At 33.0% G+C, this 13,009-nt stretch overlaps 1 protein-coding gene across 3 annotated transcripts in view; it reads left to right on the top strand.

Annotated features, from left to right (window-relative positions):
• LOC128991654 (GTPase-activating Rap/Ran-GAP domain-like protein 3) overlaps positions 1-13,009 on the top strand; it is a 395,113-nt gene that overhangs the window by 230,351 nt on the left and 151,753 nt on the right. The window lies entirely within an intron of this gene.

Raw genomic sequence — 13,009 nt, 5'->3', positions numbered from 1 at the left:
AACTATAATGTTTACAGCATAAGAGGTTAAACAATTTTGTTTAAAGTTGAAAATATCATAAAATATTAATTTTAACGAATATCGTTTGAGCGGTTTTTGTAAAAATTAGATTTTCAGTAATTTTATCGGGTTCATGGAAAATCAGCATTAAAAATCAAAATTGGAAAAATGGTACACACATGGTAACAAATTTCATCAAAATCGGATCACAGGTTTAATCTGTACACATGCACAGAAACATCACTTCAAAAACATCTTTTGGAGGTTCAGAGCCCGGCCCAAACAGATATTTCCACCAAAAGATTAAAATCTAAGATTTTGAAAAAACACAATTTAATTTATATTTTCTCCATATACTATGTATAAGGAGAAGATAAAGTAAAAAAATATTTTGTTATTGGTTCGTTTTGAAAACCCTAGTACTTACTAGACTACTCGCGCCCTCATTAAGAACTATCAGCTGTTTATACAGCAACACCTAATGAGGCCTTTCATTCAATGACATGATTCTTATCATGTTTGACATTCTTTAATGAGGTCAAATAGATAAAATTGGTGGATTGTTGAATATTAGCAGCAAAAGAGATTTGTTGGTTGTAAGAATCGGCTCTTTATCAAACCGTTTCAACGCTACTATAAAAGAAGCCGTAGTTTTTCAACCTAATTTCACTATGTTTTTAAAGGTGTACGTACAAGTTATTCTATAAAAGTGTTATGTTATATTTACAACAGTACCACACTCTATAACATATTGTATATGTATTCACTTATGATATGAATTTAAAATTATCATTGATTGCGTAATGTTTAAACTTTGATTAGTTATTAAAAACCTACCACTAATAATGTATTAACAATTTTTATAAAATGTAATCCATTAATTTGTATTTATTTTTATTTTGTAAATCAAGATTTAATTAATTGTCTAATAGTAGTCAATAAAATTATATTTACTCCCTCGTCATGTTAGGCAAAATAGAGGCAGACATTTAAGAATTTATAAAGCTAAGCGTAACATTTCCTCCCCTCATTATATTTTAATTTAAATAAATTTCCGTCATAACAAAGTTAAACTTAGTTCTTGTCATTAATAAAGCTTAGCACGTGTCAAGCGTTATAATTATGAAAAAGTTGAACTTTTCGTTCACACAGAATAAAGTTCAACTTTAAACACTGTAAATTCTGACATCAGTCATGGCTCTAACAATGAATCACTTTTTTCTGAGGTAGTTTTTAACTTTTTCTACAAAAGAAAAGTTAGTACTTTTTATTTATATGACCAAGTTAACGAAGGTTTTCAATAACAATTATACTACGTACCCTATTCTCTTCTGTCCCAATTTTACTTATATTTATAATTTCTTTTCTTTTCACGAAACGGTCTGTAAATAATTGTGTTATATTTTGTTTGATATTGTTTAATTTTGTAGAAAATTAACATGTAAAAAATATGGCTTCATCTATAATCTTTTTATGCCGTGTTCTTTTGTAAGACTGTCAATTTATACTTTTAGGATGTAATAGCCAGAATAAAGGTTTATGTCCAATGAGTGAATCTGTTAAGTTAGCTTTTTCACAAAAAATTTGAAATCATAATTATTATATTTTTTTTATTTTAACTACTTCATATACCTACCATACTGCAATTGTCAGTTTACTTATTTCCTATAGTTGTTAGTTAATCTTTTTACAGATTTACTTTTTTTTAGAACACACGGATAAAGAATCACCATTTACAATTTAAATGCATTGTAAAACTGTACAATTCGCACAAGAATTTCCACAGAGAATCAGATACCCAAACAGCTGTTTTTTTGTAAACACAGGTGTTGCTAATGTCGAAACTATTGTGCTTGCGAGTGGGGAAGTAACTTACTGTTCATGTAACTATTTTAATTATGACCACGAAAAATTTAACTAATGAAACACTTTTTAATCCGTTTTATTATAACCTAAGTTAATCTCCTTACAATGTATTGAGCTGATGTTCTTATTATTGTGAGATTTTATGAGTATATCACTAACATCCATTTAGGATAAGAAAATCTTACTTGGATTGAAAAGTTACACATCGGTAAAAAAAAACCTTGAACTTTTGGACACATCAATTAACCCTGACTGGCTGCGGTAGAACCCTAAAACGCTGAATATGGTTTCAGTACTTAAAAAAATGATTTTCTGGCTATAAGAATTTTTTAAATTTCAGTTTTCTTTTATTTTTTATTAAAATTAGTTTTAATTTGCTAGTGGGAAATTCTAATCTAACACGTGAAGTGAAATAAAACAAAAAAACAATTTATTTAGTTTACAGTCCTCTTAAACCCACTTAAAATATTCAAAACCTAGAACAGTAACCCCTAACTCATAACATAACCAATTAAAAGTATCCCACACCTAAGATTCAGATCTCACACCGAGTCAATAGTAGACTGGTTCAGACTAAAGGCTTCTCACTCCCACACTGCAACTAGTTGGCTTCTGTACATTGTGGTGGATACAATACCAACATAAACGCTGTCAGTTGCAATTCTGTGACATCCATATTGCTACCCCATAGTATATTTTACTTTAGGTAGATTTAGTTAATGTTTTAAGGTATTCCGTTGTAAATTTCACATTAGGTATATTTCACATTTTAATTGTATATTAGGTTGTTGGTTTTACGTAGGGTATGTCAACGGTCATGTATACCCTAGGTCATAGTGAATTTTGTTCAAAACCCCTGAACCAAAGGTGAACTTTCTATCACCGTATATTTTTAGTGATGAAAATAAATTAGGTGTAAGCCTCATAGGTGGCTGTTGAGATAAGATAGTGCTAGTAGTGGGTCTCAGGGGGAGGGCTACAGGAGCTAAAGCCCAACCCCGGCCCTAAAATGTAAGGGGGGTTTCTGGACACAGTTCTAGACGTTAAGAATGTGATTAGAATGTAAGGCTTTTAAAAATGCCAAATTGTCCGTAGTTAGACCCCTGGATCCCCCTCCTGTCTTGGGGGGGGGTTGTTCCATAACCTCAAACCCCCTAGTATACCCCTCTTCACAATGTCTTAAGAACCACCACTGTAGGTGGCTAGTCTCAAACCAGCGAAATTTTTTTCTACAAGTAAAAAAATCTGGTTGTAACACTCTTTTTGACTAAATTCTCTTAAAACCTGTTATTTACCTATTTCTATTATATCCGTGTAGTTTATGTATGTCTTTTTTATTTTATGAGTTGAATTATCATCAAACACCTTCCACAAAGAGAACTAAGTACATACCTTTTATCACATTACTTTACCAATAACATGGTTACGTTTCGCTTAACTTTGATGAAGATTGTCATTCTCTTGGAGTTCATTCAGATATATACAGTAGGATTTTTCAGCAGTATGTTTTAAAAGTTAATTTCAATTTTGACTTTCCTTGATGATTTGTCTTGTATAGCTTTTAAGTTTTCTATATTGACTGGTTTGCATTATCATAATGTTAAAACATAATGTTGACACCCCGGATCAATCAAACAATTATTGTTGTTGAGTGCTGAAAAAATATTTTAAAACTAATTTATTGATGTAGGCTATTTTTGTTAGAGAGAATATTCAAAACGAAAACTTATTTTATTTTTCATGTTTTTCACGGACAAACCTTCTTTCCTCAGGAATAATAAAAGAAATCCATACTGAATCTAATGAAAGTGGTAAAGTATTTTACACCTTATCAGAAGATAATAGCCGGTTTAAGTAAAATTTAAAGGATGCACCTTAAATGATATACTAATACTGGAGTTTATCTTAAAAGTGTTATTCAGATAAGGAATGTGATTTTTTTAATGAAATCTCTTGACATAAAACAACCTAAGTGATGCCAACCAATGTCTTGAAAGAAGGTCATACAAATGCTTTACACTCTTTAAGTATCTACAACAGTGTCACAATTAGAAATGCGATCTTTTACTCATCATTATTTTAGATTATTTTTTATCCTCTATTTTCAACACTATTATGGTTATTGAGGACTTTCGCAGTAGTGAAATCGGTATCTACATCAACTCGTTTGAATATTGTTTGAGAGAAAATGGTTTCTAATAACAATGGTACTTAGAAGACCGTTTACTCTACACTAATGATGACATGTACTATTTCATCAAAGGAACTGGAAGTGTGGAGATGTGAAGCATAGCAAAACACACGTACACCATTTAAATTGTAGTAATATATTTAACTTACATTCAACTACTTTTCTGCTTCCAGTATATTAAAAATCCACTATTGCCATCCAAATTTAATGTTGGACTTAAGCATAGGGATAGTAAACTGTGACCTGCTTTAAATAAATCACCGGACTTGGAAGAATAACTGATTTGGAGAAGAAGTAAAGCGGATTGGAGAGAAATTGTAGTGTACTTTAATACTCATACATGTATAAAGACTAAGGCAACCCTTAGGTAAACCACATATACAAAAATAGTCAATTATTTTACTCTATCAGAATAGTATGCAGTTTAGTTTCAACATGCTGTCTAGACAATATTTTGTAAGTTCCATGAGGCAGGCACGTGGCGACCCTTGGCATGTAGCCACGCTGTGCCTCATTGATCTCAGACCTTTGCCTCCCCTCTCAACCCCTACACTCACCCCTCATGCAGTGGCTCTAAATCATATAGGACTGTGTCATATAAACCATTTAGCGTGGCAATCTGGGACTTTTTTAGATTTATTTCGCAATAAAAATAATTTATATATTTCTTCTAATGTCCAAGTATCTAGTTTCACGAACTGATGTAATCATTCATAATTTTAGAACGCTTTAGAGTTATGTTTATAATCTTTTGTCAATTTTGGGAAACTAAATATATCTTATACTAAGTAACTATCTGTAACCCGCGGGCTTTGCCCCGTTTAACTTCTTAATTTTCAAGATTATCTCGTTCGCATGGCTCAACCACGTCCTGGTTGAAGTTTGTTCGCTACGCTCACTCACCTTTAGGTTGGTACTCGTTCGCTACGCTAACTCGCCAAGAATTGCTGTGAAATAAGGATTTTCCACTGATTTCGTAATGGAACGTTATAATGCAAAACATGACATGACATGATAAAGAGGAAAATCAATTTTAAAATCAGAAAATAACATTGCAAATACTTATTTGGTAGAATTCAGTAACTCCCAATAAATATGTGTTGTTTGAGATACAATTTAAATAGGAACAGCTGTTTTATTAAAAAGTATTATTCACATGGCCCAAAATGTAAACAACTTTGTGGAGGGATCTTTAAAGGCTTCTGGGGCAGAGCCCTAATTGATTTTGCTTAGTTTTTGTTTTAATAACTCATCTACAGACCAAGGCCTTTGGACACCCCTACCAAGTTCCTACGCCCAGCCGTTCTCTCAAATTAGTGGGGACAAAGTTTCCAATTAAATATTTCAACTAGTGTACCTGTTGCTCGAATTCGAGCAATTGCGAAGCATTACATGCAACTCACGAAGATTATGGAAATACTCACGATCTACACAACAGTTAGATATAATCAAAATCTTTTGAAAATATCTTATCTTTTCTCAAAAAGCTGATCTTGTTTTTTAGTGTTTCTACAAATTTTTCCCTCTCATAGCCGCATTAGGTTGTCTATAATAACGATTATAAATGAAAAAAAAATATTTCTTTTCTTCTACTTGGTTGTGTTCTATGACTTTTTCTATGTTTCCATTGTTTGCAAATCGGTTATTTCAATGATTGCTCAAGAAATGTAGCATATTGTTAATTCAGTTTTATTTTTAGCCTATATCAAATTGTCCAGGATTTCTCGCCCATTGTAATAATTTCACCAACCCAAGTTTCGTCTACAGATGCAATACGCCAAAGAATATCACCTACGTACAATCTCCAAGAAGTGGTAAAAAAGGCAGAAATCAAGCCATACAATAGATATAAGTTAACTCCTTAAGAAATAATTTTAAGAGTTACTGTGATATTAGGATTTTCTACTGATTTGGTAATAGAACATTATATTGCAAAACATGACACGATGCAGAATAAAATCGATTTTAAAATCAGAAAAACCCATTGCAAATACTGTACTTCATTTTGAAAAATTCAATAAATCACAATTTAAATATTAACAGCTGTTTCATTAAAAAGTAGTGGAGAATTATGCATATGGTAAACAAATTTGAAGAGGCAAATTTAAAGGCTTCTGGGGCAGAGCCCCAAGGGAATTTACCTCGTTCCTCTTTTGATGGCTCATCTATAGACCAAGACCTTTCTTTAGAGACCCCTACCAAGTTTCTACGCCCAGCCGTTCTCTCAAATTAGCTGGGACAAAAACCCAGTTTTTCCTCCATAAGAATAACATGGGATGGGAATTCAAAGGCCACTAGGGCAGAGCCCCAAGGGAATTTACCACGTTTCTCTTTTGATGGCTCATCTACAGACCAAGTCCTTTCTTTAGACACCTCTACCGAGTTTCTACGCCCAGCCGTTCTCTCAATTTAGCTATGACAAAGAAAAACAGTTTCAAACAAATATATAGATTCCCCCATGTTAATCTTATGGGAGAAAATCCAACTTTAATGGCCTGTGGGGCAAAGCCCGAGGATTTTTATTACAGGAATTGGTGAAAGGGGGCGTCTACACAAAAAATACTTTATTTTGTCACGTTGTTTGTAAAAATCCGTCCATTATTAACGGAGGAGTAGTGTTTTGTAGAAATCACCTTCATCCTACTAATATTATAAATGAGAAAGTTTGGATGTATGGATGTATGTTTGTGACAAGTGAACGCGAAAAATACTGGTCGGATTGGGCTGAAATTTGGCATGATGATAGCTCACATTCCTGATTAACATATAGGCATATTCTTATTTCAAAAATCCTTTCGGGCTCCGCCCCAGTGGCTCTGGAGTTCCCATGTTAACCTTATGAGAAATGGAATTATTGAATCTTAACAGCTGTTTCAATGAAACAAGTTGGTTCTGTTCTATGATGTTCAATAGCATTAAAGTTACAAGGATTACCAACAGGGTGCAGCACTATTATTTCTTTTACATTTATGACAACAGCTAATTTGCAACCAAAAGTTGAGTGAGCGTAGCGAACGAACTTCAACCTGGAGGCGAGTTAGCGTAGCGAACGAGCTAACCTGAAGGCAAGTGAGCGCAGCGAACGAGCTCCAACCTAAAGGTGAGTGAGCGTAGCGAACGAGCTCCAACCTAAAGGTGAGTTAGCGTAGCGAACAAACTTCAACCAGGACGTGATTGAGCCATGCGAACGAGATAATCTTGAAAATTAAGAAGTTAAACGGGGCAAAGGCCGCGGGTTACAGCTAGTGTATTATATATAAGGATTTGTTTTTCGTATCTATGGAAACAAAATACCAAAAACTAAAATTTTCACGACTGACACAACTAAATTGCTCTTGATAAAAATAGAAAAATAAGAGTCAAATACAAAAGGAAGACAGGAATAAACCAGATTTTGAACTAAAGGATCATTCCAAAGTACTATGGACTCACGCTCTACAAAGGGGCCACAGAACCCTACTCGGTGGTGTATCGGATACAAAGGATAAGGACTATGAGGATTCTCCACTCAAACGATACAACGAAGAGAAACTCCATATTCTGAACGTCATCGTTGGTCAAGGATTACCTAACTCAGCAGGGAATTGTTCATTGGCAGGAGCAACAGCCGAAAGATAAGTGCATTCATCTGTTTCTTTCATTAAGTAACTTTATTAACATACACTTAATTGTAATGCGGTCAACACATTTGTCTTGGCCAACTGACAACATGTGCAATATTAAGAACCAGCGTCGTAGAACAAAATATTGTTCATTTGTCAGTTATCCAGACAATTACCTATAGTATTCGACACTGGTAGCCAACAATTTTATCAGCTTAAAAAAAATGCAGCTTCAAATCAGAACACACACACATATACACTTAATTGTAACGCGGTCAACACATTTGTCTTGGCTAACTGACAACATGTGCAATATTAAGAACCAGCGTCGTAGAACAAAATATTGTTTATTTGTCAGTTATCCAGACAATTACCTATAGTATTAGACACTGGTAGCCAACAATTTTATCAATTTTTTCAGACAGGAAGGTTATTTAAAAAAAAAATAGCAAAACGGCCATTGGTTACCTGCATGTTCATAGGATACACTACCAACCACTTAGCTAAAAGATTCGCCCAATCCGATGATTTCGAGGTGTATGTCTAAACCAAGGATTATGAACACCTCACTATGCCCCAGTGGTTGTAGTATATCGCTACAAACACACAGGTCACCAATTATTTGCCACACAGGACGGGATTCGAACCCGAGCAGACGAATGCCACTGGCCAAGTGACACACGCCCTAGCCTTCTCGGCTATCTGTGCTTGAAGACTGGGGAGTCAAAACCCGGTATTTAAGCTGTCGCCACCGATTGCGAACAGATGGCGCTGCAGATAGTTGTTCAATGCGTTACTAGGTAGCAGCACCAGCTAGTCACGGACTATTTAGATGCAATCTTTTAGTTTTAGTAGTAGTAAATGTGTTCCTGAGACTTTGCTGCAAAACATTAGTTTCCCAAAAATTGCTATATTACAATAACCTCGTCCAACTAAATCAGGGTTAAATTCAATATTACATTGTAAACTATATGTCTTTTGATTTTGTGAGATTTCGGTTTCAAATAATGCTATCAGAACATAAAAATTTATAGGAAAACCAGGAAAATTACAACAAAAACTAAGTTTTATTTGATGTTTACTACAAATACCGGGATTTATCTTTCTTATATATTTTCTTATTGTGTTATTATTCAAAATTAGCCTAATTAATAAAACAGTGACAGCATGACAGTTAAAATTCAACAACGGGTAATGGAATTAAAAGGCAAACAAAAAAGTCTTATAAAATATGAATTATTGGCCTAGCACTGAAAGGGTTAAGAGCTAGATGGTAGTGCCATTGTAATATCACCAGGAGTTAAAAATGGTGACTCATTATTGTATGTTCATATCAATTTTCCACTTTGATACTTATCCTTTTTAATGCACCAGATTACCAATTTAATTTTTTATAGCTATCTTGCCCATATATTTAAAATTTTTAACATTATTCACTAATCACAATTTAGTTATAACCTTAAATCTTCAAAAGTTTATAAATATTTTCTATTCCTTAAATCCTGTCCTAAGGATAGTTTCAAGTACACTGTAAATATCAAGTAACGTTTTTATCACGAATACTAGAAAATTACCGGTATGGATCATAAATATAAACAAATGACGTTGTTGGTCCGCATCCTATACGAACAGCATTGAACATATTATGTTTGACAGTTCCATTGAAGCAATGTTAAATAATGTTTATTTTCGGGCCAAAAATGTAATTTGTTTATGTTTATGAACCATACAGGTATTTTTCTAGCATTCGTCGGTTTTATCAACTTGATTTGAAAGGGTTTCGACACGCTTAAGTTATATAAACCGATAAATCAATCTGAATTTTATACATATGGTTTTTATCCTGAGGCTGGCATTGGTTGTGTTCTCAAACTACATCTCTAGACAGTTAAAAGATTCTTAGCTGATTTAAAACAGCTGTTTCCCCTCGTATTTTTTCACTCCTATTATACAAAATCCCCTAAATATCTCATCGAGGTACGATCCAGTAGTAACTACATCGTTGTCACAGTTAGTGTCACGGTTCCGCGGTGACAAGTCGCGGCGACTCGAGGAGGAACGGTTACTCGCCGCTGCTGCAAACAGGGACCGCAGCAAGTCCCTTTGTGTGGAACGACTTACGTCACTGCTCAGGCCAGGCTACGACCCTGCGACCCTAGCGGCAAGGGACCTCAACTTGCACGCGCTGCAGAGGAGAAGGGCTTCTTCGGCAATGTAAGTTGACTACGTTTAAAAAACGTAAATGATACAGCTAAAAATAAATAAGTGCATCAACAGAGAGAAGATTAGAGTACACCTATGGTTGTTTTATGTCCCGGAAGTTGCATTATCACGTAGATCAAATACAATGGTGATTGGCGGGGTTTGAACCTTGGACTTTGTGACCAAAGTCCACACACTACCCCAAACCAGCTCGCCCCCACACTAGTGGGGATATAATCATTTTTACCCCCCTTTTATTCCTATTCATAAAACTAGAGTTTCATTCGTAGCCAACGACACACGTTGCATCAATTGTCAATAATCTTTTCTTTGAGACAGCCAAGCATACTTAAGTCGCGTATTTTAAGCAATCGCAACGTGCGTTTAGAATGGAGTGACTATCCACTTTTTGTTCTTGAAGATGCTCGTTAACAGCCCTTATCATTGGTGAGATGTGAGAGTAACTATTAAATTCTATGTGGAAAATTACTAAAGTTGTAATAACTTTTTAACTATAATGTTTTCAGCATAAGAGGTTAAACATTTTTTTTCGGTTGAAAGGATCATAAAATAGTCAATTTTAATAAATATAGTTTGAGCGGTTTTTGTAAAAGTTCGATTTTCAGCAATTTTATTGGGTTCATAAAAAATCAGCATTAAAATTCAAAATTGGAAACATGGTACACATTGGTAACAAATTTCATCAAAATCGGATCACAGTTTTAATCTGTACACATGCACAGAAACATCAATTCAAAAACAATTTTTGAAGGTTCAGTGCCCGGCCCAAACGGATATTTCCACCAAAAGATTAAAATCTAAGATTTTGAAAAACACAATGTAGTTTCGACTTTCTCCACATACTATGTATAAGGAGAAGATAAAGTAAAAAATTATATTTGATTATTGGTTAGTTTTGAAGACCCTAGTACTTACTTGACTACTCGCGCCCTCATTAAGAACTATCAGCTGTTTATACAGCAACACCTAATGAGGTATTTCATTCAATGACATGATTCTTATCATGTTTGACATACTTTAATGAGGTCAAAGAGATATAATTGGTGGATTGTCGAATATTAGCAGTCCATAAGAGATTTGTTGGTTGTAAGAATCGGCTCATTTGTTATCAAACAGTTTCAACGCTACTATAAGTGAAGCAACCTAATTTCACAATGTTTTTAATGGTATACGTACTTGTTACATAAAAAGTTTATTTTATTATGATATGAATTTAAAATTCTCATTTATTGTGTTAAGTTAAAACTGTGATTGGTCATTGAAAAACCTACCATTAATAATGTATTATCAATTCTTATACAATGTAATCCTTTATTAATGTGTATTTATTTTTATTGTGTAAACCAAGATTTAATTAATTGGCTAATTGGAGTCAATGAAAAAATATTTACTCCCTCGTCATGTTAGGCAAAATAGAGACAGACATTTGAGAATTTATAATGCTAAGCGTAACATTTCCTCCCCTCATTATATTTTAATTTAAAGAAATTTCCGTCATAACAAAGTTAAACTTAGTTCTTGTCATTAATAAAGCTTAGCAAGTGTCAAGCGTTATAATTATGAAAAAGTTGAACTTTTTGTTCACACAGAATAAAGTTCAACCTTAAAAACTGTAAATTGTGACATCAGTCATGGCTCTAACAATGAATCACTTTTTCTGAGGTAGTTTTTAATTCTTTTTACTAAAGAAAAGTTAGTAGTTTTTATTTATATGACTTAAGTCCAGTTAACGAAGGTTTTCAATAACAATTATACTACGTACCCTATTCTTTTATGTCCCAATTTTACTTTATAATTTCTTTTCTTTTTACTAAACGGTCTATAAATAGTTGTGTTATATTTGGTTTGATATTGTTTAATTTCTTAGTACTACATGTAAAAAATATGGCTTCGTCTATAATTTTTTTATGCCGTGTTCTTTTGTAAGACTGTATATTAATACTTTTAGGATGTAATAGCCAGAATATAGGTTTATGTGCAATGAGTGAAACTGTTAAGTTAGCTTTTTCATAAAAAAAAATGGAATCATAATTATCATATTTTATTTTATTTTAACTACTTCATACACCTATCATACTGCGATTGTCAGTTTACTTACATCCTGTAGTTTTTAGTTAATCTTTTTACATATTTAGAACACACTGATAAAGAATCACCATTTATAAATTAAATTCATTGTAAAACTGTACAATTCGCACAAGAATTTGGTTACAGAGAATGAGACACTATAACAGCTGTTTTGTTGTAAACACAGGTGTTGCTAATGTCGAAACTATTGTGCTTGCGAGTGGGGAAGTAACTAACTGTTCATGTAACTTTTTTAATCAAGACGACGAAATTCAACTAATAAAACAAAATTTGAATTCATTTTATTATAACCTAAGTTAATCTCCTTCAAATATATTAAACTTATGTCCTTATTATTGTGAGATTTTCAGAGTATATCACTAACATCCATTTAATAGGAAAATCCTACAACTGGCAGCACTGAATAACTGCAATATCATTTTTCATATGAACAAATTCTTCAGATAATTAGGGGACTCAAATGTTAACTAAATGAAATTTTTCTCAAGAACAAAAAGGATAGGATCGTAAACTCTTTTTCTACTTGTGGCAAATCTGTTTTAGTAGTACGCTACGCAGGGATATTTGAAAATAACATGTATATAATTGTATTTTAATTTTATCGAAACTGATTTTACACAAATACTCGAATTTTAAATTAAAATACATTTTACTATTTTTTCAAAATTGTCGCTACATTGTAGCATACTAGGTAATATAATGATAACACCATGAACGTTTCAAAGATATATCTCTAACAACTACTTTTTAAAAGTAACATATAAGCAAAATAAATTAAATTTCAGAGAAAATAAAAATAGATTACTGTAGTGAACCCTGGATGTTGCGGTAGAGCCCTAAAATGCCCAATACGGTATCAGTATTTATTTTAAAACAATTAATTTTCTGGCTATTACAAAAATTAATTTTAAATTATTAATAGAAAATTGTAATCTACTACATGAAGAAAAGTTATTTTGTTTAGGGTCACATTAAAGCCACTTAAAATATTCAAAACCTAGAGCAGTAACACCTATCTATAACATAACCAATTAAAAGT

The sequence above is a fragment of the Macrosteles quadrilineatus genome, unplaced genomic scaffold, assembly GCF_028750875.1.
Source record: "Macrosteles quadrilineatus isolate MER2022 unplaced genomic scaffold, UCM_ALF_1.0 Scaffold_4__1_contigs__length_99947679, whole genome shotgun sequence".
Classification (NCBI taxonomy): Eukaryota; Metazoa; Arthropoda; class Insecta; order Hemiptera; family Cicadellidae; genus Macrosteles; species Macrosteles quadrilineatus.
The sequence above is the reverse complement of the archived record's forward strand: the minus strand, read 5'-3'. Positions and strand labels throughout refer to the sequence as shown.